Genomic DNA, 12738 nt, shown 5'->3' with positions numbered 1-12738 from the left:
CTTCTGCTTTTCAGGAAATGATATAATATTTAAACTTTAGAAAAATACAAGGAATACAAAATTTAAAAAAGAAGAAAAATTTATTAATTATTAACTTTATTTTTATGCATAAATCAATACGTAACACAAGGACAAAATAACGACGTTTCCACAAGTGTTGCAAAAAGGTGGAATTCTGCGAACATTTAGGCATCGTTAAGACGTCGTCATTCGATGCTTTCACAACCGAAATGCAACCCGAGAAAGACGCAATAACGACGTCTATGCGACAAAAACCTCATCTGCAAACACGTAATAAAGACGTCTTTGCAACGGTTGCAAAACAGTGGAGTTTCGCGGACTTCTGGGCGTCTTAAAGACGACATATTGCAACGTTTTTTGCAACGACATCCGCGAAGAGTTTGCGACGTCATTACGACGTTGCCGTGCTACTTGGGAAGTATATTATCATCGTAATTTTATCGCAGAAAATATTCGCTTTGCAACCATATATATTTGTATATGTTGTTTCCATACTAATGCCAGGTCTTTCATATTTATAATATTCTGTCACTTTAAATGAAAGAAAAATGAAGAGCATTCAGTGTTATCGTTGACTTTAATACAGATGCATAAAAAAAGAAACTTCATTCTCTGATAAACACTTTTTTTATAACAAGATGCAAAACACAGCCCCACAGTAAAAAATGTGAAATATTGATAAAGTAATATTTAAATAAAAAAATTTAAATCTGAAAGCTTCCAGATTTTACATTACGCCTAAATGGGCGTTATTTTTAACGTTTTGTTTGTTACCTTTATTTATTAAATAGCACGTTCTTCGCACTTAAATCACATAAAATTCAATTCAGCCGCAATATCAAAAAATATTTAAAAACAGCATATCTTTAGAATTTCCGATACACAGTCTCGCGGGCTGGAGATAAAAATGTTTCTTTTCCGTACAGTGTGGCCACTGCTGGCTTTGAAATCGCTGAGTTTGTTAATCAAAAATCTGTTAAAGTTTTACAAATTATGAAATACATAATAAAACAAATTCGAGATTCAAAATTTGGCTTCCAGGTGGCAATGTTCGGATGGAGGATTACGTTATTCAAAAATAGCGTGGCTCTAGGAACCGCCGTTTTTTTCTCACAATGCGAGAAACATGCATACATATATATTAAATAGCGGGCACTTGTTTATATAGCGGCATTGGCAACTCCTAAGGCCAGAAGTGGTCGCCATTTTATTGTGGAGTTTATACTGAACCTACGCAAAATGTTTATAATGAACCTACGCAGAATGTCGTTTCGAGACTAACACTCCTTTGGGCTAATAAATTCAAACATACGTATCTGTATCTTTATTTTATTTTTTTTTTTTTTTTTTGTTCCAAATCTATAGTAGTCTACTTAAAAAAAAAAAAAAAAAAAAAAAAAAAAACCACTTTACTTTTTTCAGATTGATTGATAGCAAATATTCTGAATTTATTGTATATTATGTTAACTCCGTTTTTGCTATTTGCGAAAACTGCTTTCACTCATGTTTTTGCAGATCGCATTTGCAGAGAATGGATATACATTGAACATGAAATGATGATTTAATAATCACAACTCCTTCAATATGAATGGTTTTAAGTTAAGAATGCATTTATTAAAAACTTCTGCATCCAGTATTAACATACATTTACGGAGTTAGCAAATTGGAAGAAACGCTTTCTCTCTAGGCAGGGGGAGGGAAACATTAAATCTTTTATATGTAATTTACTCCACTATAGTGCCGTAAGAAATTTAATCTATTGGTAACAAAAACTGCGGTAACTCTCAGATATTCCCGTCGTAGCAAAACTTTTCCCACTTGCGCCTAATGTAAAAACCATGAAGTTACCACTCTACATCTACTTAGTTGTATTGCCTTGGTGCGTGAAGATCTGCTGAAGAGACCTAATTTTCTGTTGGAAGTTATGAAGGCGAATGAACTTATGGATCTGATCTGATCCAGATCAGAGAGATCAGAAGAAGACAAAAATACAGCGCACTTCTTAACAGTAATAGTTTTTTTCGGTTACTGCTCTCAAATTGTAAACAAACGGTATGAAAAATGTAGTCTCGAGCCCAAGTAAAGTCAAGACATTCCTAAGAGTAGAGGAAATGATGTATCGGAACGCATGTCCAATAATAATTATTATTATTTACGTGTTCCACCCTAAAGGACTACACGGAAGGGGGGGAATGCCTTCGTGGACGACTTTCTAAGGGAAACTCGTTGGTATTAACACGTTACACATGACGCCTATGCAGCCAGCCCGTCCGCAAGATTTGAACCTCAGACTGAACTATTAGTGTTCTGGGACTTTACCGCTCGGCCGCTGGTGAGACCATATCCAATAATGAGGACAGATTTTTTTTTTTTAAAGCACGTGGCGTTGTTCGGAATGCTTGTATGCTGAACGACGGCGCTGCATGATTGCTCAAAGGTTCTTTTTGCTGGTCGCCTATGAACCCCACGGCGCTATTGAAATAACTAGATGTCGGTCACCAGTGACCTTCATGACGACCACTGTATTAATGGAATTCAAAATACAATACTCAGTTTTAAATGCTCATACTCAAAATTAATGGTTTAATGCTTAGTGTTTAGAAATTCTAAATCCTTTGAATTTTTCGGGGATAGATAATAATTCTCTTTGTATGTCACACCTTGCTGTAATAAATCTAAAAAAATATATAAAATCATTGAATTTCTACCCTAGGTAAATCGTACAACATTAAAATCACGTTGTGAAAAATTTAGTCTTATTAAAAAAGTTGCCACAGTAATTTCTACGAATAAATTTTATAAAACAAAGGACAAAAAAATTCTGAAAGGTTTTAGATTTTAAATCACGCTTAAAGAAGCGTTAACGTTTTGTGTGTTACCTTTATTTATTAAATATTACATTCTTCGCACATAAATTATAAAATTCAATTAAACATCAATATCTCAAAATAATTTTAAAAATGAGCATATCTTTAGAATTTCCTATACAGTCAAAAATCGTTAATCCGGACTCATCGGGACTTCGGCAATTCCGGATTATCGATTTTTCAGGATTATAGATCATCAGTTTAAATCTGGTAAAATGGCATGCAGAAATTATAAAAGTAAAAATATGAAACCGTAATTTACGAAATAAAGAACAATTATGATCTAAAGGGTATCAAAATTTACAAAAAAAAAGCTTAATATTTATTTGTTTACTTTATTAAACATTTCTTTCAATGTAAGTTGTTTCAGTTGCTTCGTTTCTTATGTGATAATACATTTTCTTTAATTCTATAAACAGATATAATTTCTTGTTCAGTTACAAAGTTCCGCTGTTCAAGTCCTATAATTGCTGTGTCGAGAATACCGACTAATTTGTCAATCGAAATTTTTTCGTTTTCAATAACCTATGTCACTTTCTTCGCTATCGGAAGCGAATTATAATGACGAGGCTTTTGATTTAAATCATATCGAAGACGGAGTACATCGAGATGAAATACTACATTGAGTAAGCAATTTTAAGCCAAATAAAATAAAAACATCTGCCCTTAAGATAAGGGTAGTGCTGACAAATCAACTTCCAATTCATTGCACGCCGCCGCGGCGTTAAAGATAAACAAAGTTTAGATAAACAAACGTTAAAGTTTAGATAAACAAAGAATATGCCTTTATCCATTTTTTGCAGCAATTCCATTTTTTGTTTAATGGACTGCGAAAGATACTTTCGCTTTGTATATCCTTTACATATTAGTAAATATATATCGGAAATTCTATTTGACATAATCGAAAGTTCAAGCTTACTTTTATAAAATTGCTCTAACAGTCTGGAAAAAATAATAATCCGGATCCAATTCGAAGATTAAGGGACAACGCAATCTGCAACATTAACTGAAATAGATAATTATATAATTTTAGCTTAGCTTATCCCGTCCGTTATACATTAAACACGCATTCGTAAACGTATTTTGCGCACGCGCACACGCAAATTCGCAGCGGTAAAGGTCTTACGCGCATGCGCAGAAAGTTTGTAGCTTTGAGGTCCGGATTATAGATCATTCCGGATTATGGGTGTCCGAATTAACGACTTTTGACTGTACACAGTTTCGCGCTAGAGATAAAAATGTTTTTTCCGTACAACGTTGCCATTTCTTGCTTTGAAATCCTTGAGTTTGTTAATCAAAAATTCTATTGTTCAAAAAATCTATTGTCTAAGTTTTACGAAATATGAAATCGATAAAAAATAAATTCACAATTTTGGCTTCCAGATGCCCATATTCGGGTGCAAACGTACGTTATTCAAAATTGGATGGGTCTAGGTACCGTTCTTCTATCACAATGCGAGAAACATACATGCATTTATGCAGATTCTTCATTTATTTAATTTCTTTAAGTAGTATACAGGGCGATAATATTTGGTGGCAACAATTTGAAAAGTGAACCGGACATTTTTAGTAAACCAACGCAAAATGCCAAAACGAAAATAATAGTCCTCAAGGGCAAATTGCCCCTTTGCACAAAAAAAAAAAAAAAAAAAAAAGGTAAAGAAACTTTAAAAAAAAAATGTGTTTCAAATCCTTCTGAATACATTTACATAAATTTGGCGCTTTAAATTTACGTAATGTATTTCATAATAAAGTTTCAAACATTTGTAAGAACTGACATGGATCCTCTTTCTTTAGAAAGCAAAAATATCCTGCGTTATTTCATGAAAAATCATCTTACAAAAATGAAAAGTGAATGATAAAAATACAATCAACAATAACAGAGCCATCTATTGATTAAAAAGAAAAACGGGTTAAACATAAGTGATTTAGGATGTACCCTTATTTTACCCCCGAAATAGCCTTTACCTCGTAAATTTTAATCACTTCGTTCTTGTATTGTTCAACAGATGGCTACTTCGCTTAGTTTACAGTGGGTCATGTTTGTTTTCGTACACTTGTGTTTTCATCTATTTTTATCAAATATTAGCAAAATGACTGTATTTTTCTTGCATATATGCTACTGATCATCACTTTTAAAATCTTTTCAAATATTGTTATTCAAAACGTTTTTGTTAAAAAAATATTTGTTCAAAACGTTCTGGAAATGAACTCACATAAGTATTCAGACACTTTGAACAAACAGTGCATATTTAATAAAAACATGAAACTACCGAATCATTCAATATCTCTTTAAATATTCTATAGTTAAAAGTACTGTTGCGTGCGTACGGGTTCGTAATAGATTGAATGCACAAGTCCAATGAAAGGTTAACCAAGTTTATTCTTGTTAATCAAAAGAAATATAACAAGTATAGCACATAACAAATATAACAATTCAAGTATATCAAAAGAAATATAACAAAATGCTGGAATTTTTCCTCAAAGATATTCGTACAATAGCACGCAATATAATCAGTAACTATACTTTAAACTACTAAAACGTTAAATAGAACGCAATCAACAGTGCAGAGAAAGCTAATCCGATCAACAAAATTACAGCAGCTAAGTAAACAGCTGAGCTGAAATGTTTCTCTCTGGTTTTTTTGAAGCTTTCAATTAATTGGTCACGAAGGAGTTCTAGTAATTTCTTTGTTTCTCGACATTTCTGAAAAGCAAAAGAGTAGGGTTACAGCTAACACAGTAGTCAATTACATTTATTTAATTTAAATAAAAATTTCGAGATATCTAATTATTAAATGTTAAATGCACGTGCTTCTGTATTTTTACTTTTCCGGCGCAGCTTTCTCTTAAAATATGTCTCGTGCTACATTGCACGGGGAAATAAAACAATTTTAATTATACTTCTATTAACATCTAAATACAAAATCAGTAACAGTACACTTTTCATCCGTCTTGACATGGATTCAGGCAATATTTTCGTGTTAGAATGTTCCATTTCTACGTAAGAATTGCTTTTAACAGAATTTTGGAAGAAGTATCGTGCTTCCTTATTCTTTTCTCCAATTCACTCATACGCGTTCCATACCATTTAAGTCAGGAGAATATGGAAAAATTTGGAGAATTACAATATATTTGTATAATAACTACAAGAGAACATTTAGGATTTGTTTAGGATTGTTATCCTGACAGAACTTGAATGTATTTTATATTCCAACTTTTCTTCGAGATGATTTCAGGTTTTCATTAAGGATAATTATGTATTTATACTAATCCATATTATTTTCGATAAACACTATATTTCGAATTCCAAAGGCATTCCTAGATCATTATACCTGTACCTGTAACATTAGGCAATAGATTTTTCGGATTCAATTCTTAATTCCGATTTTGCCACACATTAATTCATATTTCGGACCCAAATGTATTCAGTTTTGAGTTTTCTGCAAATATAACATACGATAAATAATACGATAAATCTTTGTTCATCATACATTTTGGGAACACCTAAAGTATATCTTCCTTTTCGTGCCCCCCTTTTTTTTTGCTGATCACCTATTCTATTCATATGGCCTAAAATGACTCTTTCAAAAGCTTCAGCGTTAACTTTTACTGCAGAATTGGTAGTTAATTTAAAACGTCTTACTATGTTCACTTCGGATATGAACTGTTAATACATTTTGCTAAACTACAAGGTATTTCTCCCGCCTTCTTGGCATGCGTTCTTGGTGTGGTGGTCTGCACGCTGGGCGCGTATTCCAGAGGTCCATGGTTCGATTCCCGGCGAAGGCGTTGCACATTTTTCATCTTGCCTGCTTCCAAAAACACCTAATGTCTCTACAGTGGCGCCCGAACTAAAAGGATTTTGATTGATGATTATCCACTCCCAGGATTTGGCGACTGGGTCCCCTAGAAACCCCAGTCGTCCATTTAAGAGGAGGAGTATATAAGGTATTTCTCCCGCCTTCTTGGCATGCATTCGTGGTGTGGTGGTCTGCAGGTTGGGCGCGTATTCCAGAGGTCCGTGGTTCGATTCCCGGCGAAGGCGTTGCATATTTTTCCTTTTGACTGCTTCCAAAAATATATAATGTCTCTACAAAACAATATAAATTTGAAGTGCAGATGATAATTCTTTTGGCGTATTTTCATCTAAAACAAAGTACTGCAAGAAACATTGTCTATCAAAGCATTTCAACAAAACTTTGAAGTGTCCGAATTATTATGTGAGTTACTAATTAATTTATTTTGAACGAATTACCTTATTGCAGGAAATATTTTTTGATATTTATTTTGCAACAACGCTTAGAGAAAAAATAATATAATGGAAAAAAAAATTGAAGTCAGTGTTTCAATATTTAGTACAACATGTATGCAATACATTTCAAAAATAGACGTGTCCAAAAAGAACTTAGACTCTATAATTGACCGAGCTATTGCGAAGAGCAATGTTGCCGGTTCCAGAATTAAAGCCCAAGGGCACTTGACATAAAGAAATCAGGACGTGAAGAAAAACTCAGATGAGAAAACGGATATAAGGGGAAGAAGAGAAGTACCAAAAGGAGCAAGACAATACAATCGGACAAGTTCGCAAAACGTGAACGAGCGATCGTAACTTTCAAGGAGGACCCAAGACAATGTAAATCAATGACAACAATATGAGAAGATACACTACAGCAATAGTTCCAATGACAAGTTCAAATACAATTAAACAACCTCAATCAGTAGTGCTAAATACAACACAATACAAAACAACTATACAACACAATTTAAATACTACTATTCAACGCAATACACTACAGCAATTCAACAACAACCTAAGCAACCTATTTACAACTACCACTATATCATCACAATGCGAAAACTCTCACAGCATTAGTATTATCAATCTCCAAAAATAATATTCAAGCTACAGAAGAACTTCAATCAAAATCAGATGCATTGGAAGTATAAACAGCTACCAGTTGAGGATCTAAGTGAAAAAGTTGTCGTCTCCTCCCATGAAGGTGTGAGCTGCAGGTGGTTTGACGCTTCTATCTTCGAAGAGAATTTCATAATTAAAGACTTGGGAAAAAAAGAACTGTGAGCCGCTGTATAAGTTATTTATTTTAATTTTATATGTTTAACTGCTGTTACTGACAAATAGAGAAAAATATATTTTGCTTCTTGCATTAAAGGAATTTACTTTTCTTCGATATTCACACAGCTTTCCTATAAAATCAGTATCAATCTAAAATACCCGAAAGTATATAAAAAAATCCGAAAGGTTTAAAATTTTAACGTCACCCAAAAGGGTTTGTTAAGGTTTTTTATGCTCTTGCTGACCTCGCAGTCTAAGGGTCTGCCTTTTTTTTTTTTTTTTTTTTTTTTTTTTTTTTAGTTTTATTATTAAGTATCATTTTCTTCGCATTTACGCCATTACAATTCAACAACGAAACTAGAAAATTTTAAAAGTAGCATACCTTTTTACAATTCCCGATGCAGCGTTAAGTATTGGCATACATTTTTTTTTCGTCTTTTCTAAGTTTATCGTATCAATGTTCAGCTTACTTAAATGGCTTTACTTTTTTTTTATCTTTTCATTATTAAAGTTTTTAGTGTTTGTTCTATTTATTAAATATCACGTTATTGGCACTTGCGCCACATAAAATTCGATCTAACGGCAAAATCACAAAATGTTTCAAAACATTATATCTTTAAAATTTCCGATAGACAATCTCGCACACTAGAGATAAAAATGTTTTATTCCGCATAATGTTGCCACTGTTCGCTCTGAAATCGTTGAGTTTGTTAATAAAAAATTAGTTAAAGTTATAAAATCTGAAATACTTGATAATGCAAATGCGAGGAGCTTCCAGGTGCCCATGTTCGGGTGAAGGACTACATTATTCAAAATTTGATGGCCTTAGCTAATAACCGTTGTTTTTCACAATGCTAGAAACATATATACATTCCTGCATATTCTTTATTATTTAATTTCTTTAAAATAATACAGGGAGATAATATTTGGTGGCAACAATTTGAAAAGTGATACGTGTTTTTAGTGATTCAACGGAAAATGCGTTTGGAGACAAATATCCCCTTCGAGACTAACGTCCCTTTGGGATTAATAGGAGCAATATTCACGACAGTTAGCTCTGAAGCAATTTCAGAACGAAGTTGAAAGAATAAAAGACGCTTAAAATTGAAATGCAGTTAAGTATAAATTTTCAAATTGAAAAATCAACATTTTTACTCATTTATTTTTTATGATATTTGCTACTTCATTCAATGTTACCAAGTTATGATATATGAAATCGTCATTCCATGTGATAAAAGTAGATAAAAACTACTTTTTATTACAACTAGATTTATCGCACATTTAAAAAAGAGAAAAGTCTTTATTCACGAGGCACATTAATGTCTCTTTATCAGTGTCTATTACATCGTAAATCTTAATAAAATTTGTGCAAATTACGATGGAAGATGAGTTGCTCCGGTCTTTTCTTGAATCCTTCTGGAAGGAAAAGCCGAAGAAAAGTAGTTTAGGTAAGTGCTTAACATATGTTTTCATCTTCGTTGTTTTGAAGTCTAAAAATATCATTTTCGCATTATTTGAAATGATTAGTTACTTGCATGTCTAGCTGCCTAAAATAGCTCTTATTAGATATATATATCTATAATGATTTTAATGCGTTCTATTAGTATAAGCTTTGGTTCCAGTTAGTTTTAGTGGGCTCAACTTCATAAAAATATTTAATGATTTTTAATAATAAAACATTGCTTTTTTATCACAGTAATTTAATCAATCGTTCCAGTCTAATCGATACTAGACTTGAGATACAATATAAATTACACCATCATTGTAATGAATACCGCAGCTCATCGTACAGATTCTTTATAGGACAATTAATTTCAGTTCTTTTCGGAGCATTAATTAATGCTCCAAAAAGAAATGGAATAAAGATGGAAAATTTTTGAAGAATTTTATTTTTCAGCACGCAAAAGTATTTTATTGTTTATCAATTAAATATAAAATATAACCTATCGATCAACTTATTTCATTCTATCATAATATTCTATCATATAATTCGTTGTATGCAATTGTATTTTTCGATATGCATTGAGAATGCTGATATTAGCTCAAATATCAGTTGTTTCATTTTACTTCGCTTTTGTTTCTATTGAAAAATAGGATGATAGGGAAGGTATTAGTAATTTCTTAATTAGCGCCACATATATTATTTATGTAGCGAAATGCCTTTTTACTTCCTTGTGCAAAGTAAAGGAAGTATCGTGAAAATTTTCGGGTATCATATTTCAATGAAAATATCTATTTTCACAGCTCTTGAACCCATCTAAATTATTTTTTGTGTAACATCTGTATGTACGGACAATAAGGGATGCTTTTTCCAAAACGATTGTAAAATGGATCTAGAATGGATTCAGAAGAGATTTTTTTCGTGATGTCTGTACGTACTTATGTATGTATTTCGTATGGTAAATTCAAAAACGAGTAGTCGTAGAAGTTTGAAATCTTATGTATGGGACTATTATTCCATGTAGTTGTGTACCTCCCTTTTTCGTTGTAATCGGATGCACCTAACATATTATATATATTGCCATTCTGTTACTCGGCTCGGTGAGCTCAGGTTTTTATTCTTACATATTGGTAAATTGTGCATTTTTTGCTATAAAAATGATTGAGTTATATTGTTCTTATATTCCTATTAAGTTTTTTATAGCTTTAGTTAATTTACATGCTACAGTTGTAAAACTATCAACAATTTAAAAGTTTAAGCGCCGCTAAGGCTAACGAGACTACCATTTGTTTACATTTGAAACTCTTAGTAGAACAGTGAATTAAGTCAGCTGGTGCAGCAATTTCAGTGTCTTTTTGTATAGTGTGGCCAATTTTCTGCACCGAAAATTTTGACTCTCTGCCCTCTTGGCCGAATTTCTTGTATTGGCGTAGAAACTCTAATTTTAATTGTAACAATTGCTTTTTTAATTCTCTTTTGCTTTTTTAATTAATGTATTGGAATTCGAGGAAATAAGTTCAATCGAAGTGCAGCAAAAATGTGCATAATTTAATAAGTTTTACAAGGAAGTCATGTGGTGTCTACATCGAATTTTTTCTTCTTAACCTATGCAACGAAGCTTGAAAAATCATTTTCAAAGAAATATGGAAAAAATGAAGAAAGCTTAAAGTTTAAAGCAATGCAAGACATATGATATATTACCCGGAATAAACATAAAAACCACTTAAAACTTCCACAGGCAATTATTAGCACCAGTCCAGGTAGGCAAACCTTTCTTTCTTTGCACCGACAGCGAGACAGCCGATCCGCTGGGGCAGTTAGCATATCGGCCAGATAGTGCTGGGGGCAGTGCAAACAAATGCTGGGAGCAACGATAGTGCAATGATGGAAGAAAGGTGCATTGCGGATGAGGAGAAAAATTTCAGTTACATATTTACAGAGGTATAGATAGGTGGTAACAAAAGGCATCCACAACGTGAACAATAAATGAGTACCGTGCAATATATGAGCAATTAACAGAGTGACTAATAAAACAGTAAAAGTAATATCTAAAATAAGGCAAAATACTAAAAAGCAAAATAACACATAAATAAAATAAGGCAAAATAGTGACAATAACATATAAAATAAGGCAAAATACATAATTCAACATACAGAGCATACGGGGCTGTGCTAGTGACGAGGATGACAGCTGAGAATTACTCCAGCCTGTTTAAGATTTTGAGTGCAATGTTTATGCATATGCGTTTCAATGCATAGCGATTTTTCGAAGTAGCTTCGGTCCATGCATGAATGTGGTCTGCTACTGGTTGCCTAAGATGATGTTCTGCAGTCTCTCTGCAAGCGAACAGATAGTGGTCCGGATCACCTGCCATCCCGCATGAGCAATGGTCGTTTTCGCGTCGCCTGAAGCGATGCAGGTAAGTCATGAAGGGACCATGCCCTGTCAGAAACTGAGCGAAGTGAGGCGAGCAGACATTAGAAGCCGGCAGACATTTGGAAAAAATCTGTGAACTCTTCTGCCGGTGGTCTCTGTCTTCCACAGATGTTGCCGACGTTTCAGTAATTCTCTCAGATTTTAAGAACGAGCCCGAGAGAGGCACGTCAAGTGTGCGAACGTGGGGGTCAGTTGCTGCTCTTTTGGCTATTGCATCAGAAATTTCATTACGCAGTATCATTACCCGTGTGACAAGGTGGCTCGGGAATGCTTTGCTCATAGTCAGTATAAACAAGATAAAAGCAGGCAAATCAAATAAAGGCATTCTAATTTAAATCAATGAGAGTAAAATATTTTTGTGAACTGCCTTTATTGCATTTCAACAGCTTAATTTTGTTAACGACTAATAAACAGAATAAATCTGAATGCTAAATATTTTACGCTTTGCCGAATGGCTAGCTATCGGCGCGTACAAAATAAAAGTCTCTTATTTCTTTCAGTAGCAAGACAGTATAGGAATAAGCATACGGGAAAACAAGACTTTATACCATTTGGTGATGTTGTAGAGACATTAGGTATTTTTTGGAGGTAGGAGATATGAAAATTTAGCAACGTCTTCGCCGGGAATCGAAGCACGGACCTCTGGAATACCGGCCCAATGTGTAGAACCATTATACCACGAAGGCACGCCAAGAAGGTGGGAGAAATACCTTATATACTCCCCCTTTTAAAGGGCGACTGGGGTTTTGGGGGGACCCAGTTCGCCAAATCCTGGATGTGGAGAGTCATCATCCATCACCCGTTTAGTTCGGGCTCCACTGTAGAGACATTAGGTATTTTTTGGAATCGGAAGAAATGAAAAATTAGCAACTCCTTCGCCGGGAATCTAACCACGG

The sequence above is a fragment of the Stegodyphus dumicola genome, chromosome 3 (genome assembly GCF_044657685.1).
Source record: "Stegodyphus dumicola isolate Sdum_Otavi_A_Nest chromosome 3, ASM4465768v1".
NCBI lineage: Eukaryota > Metazoa > Arthropoda > Arachnida > Araneae > Eresidae > Stegodyphus > Stegodyphus dumicola.
Note: the sequence above shows the minus strand (reverse complement) of the source record.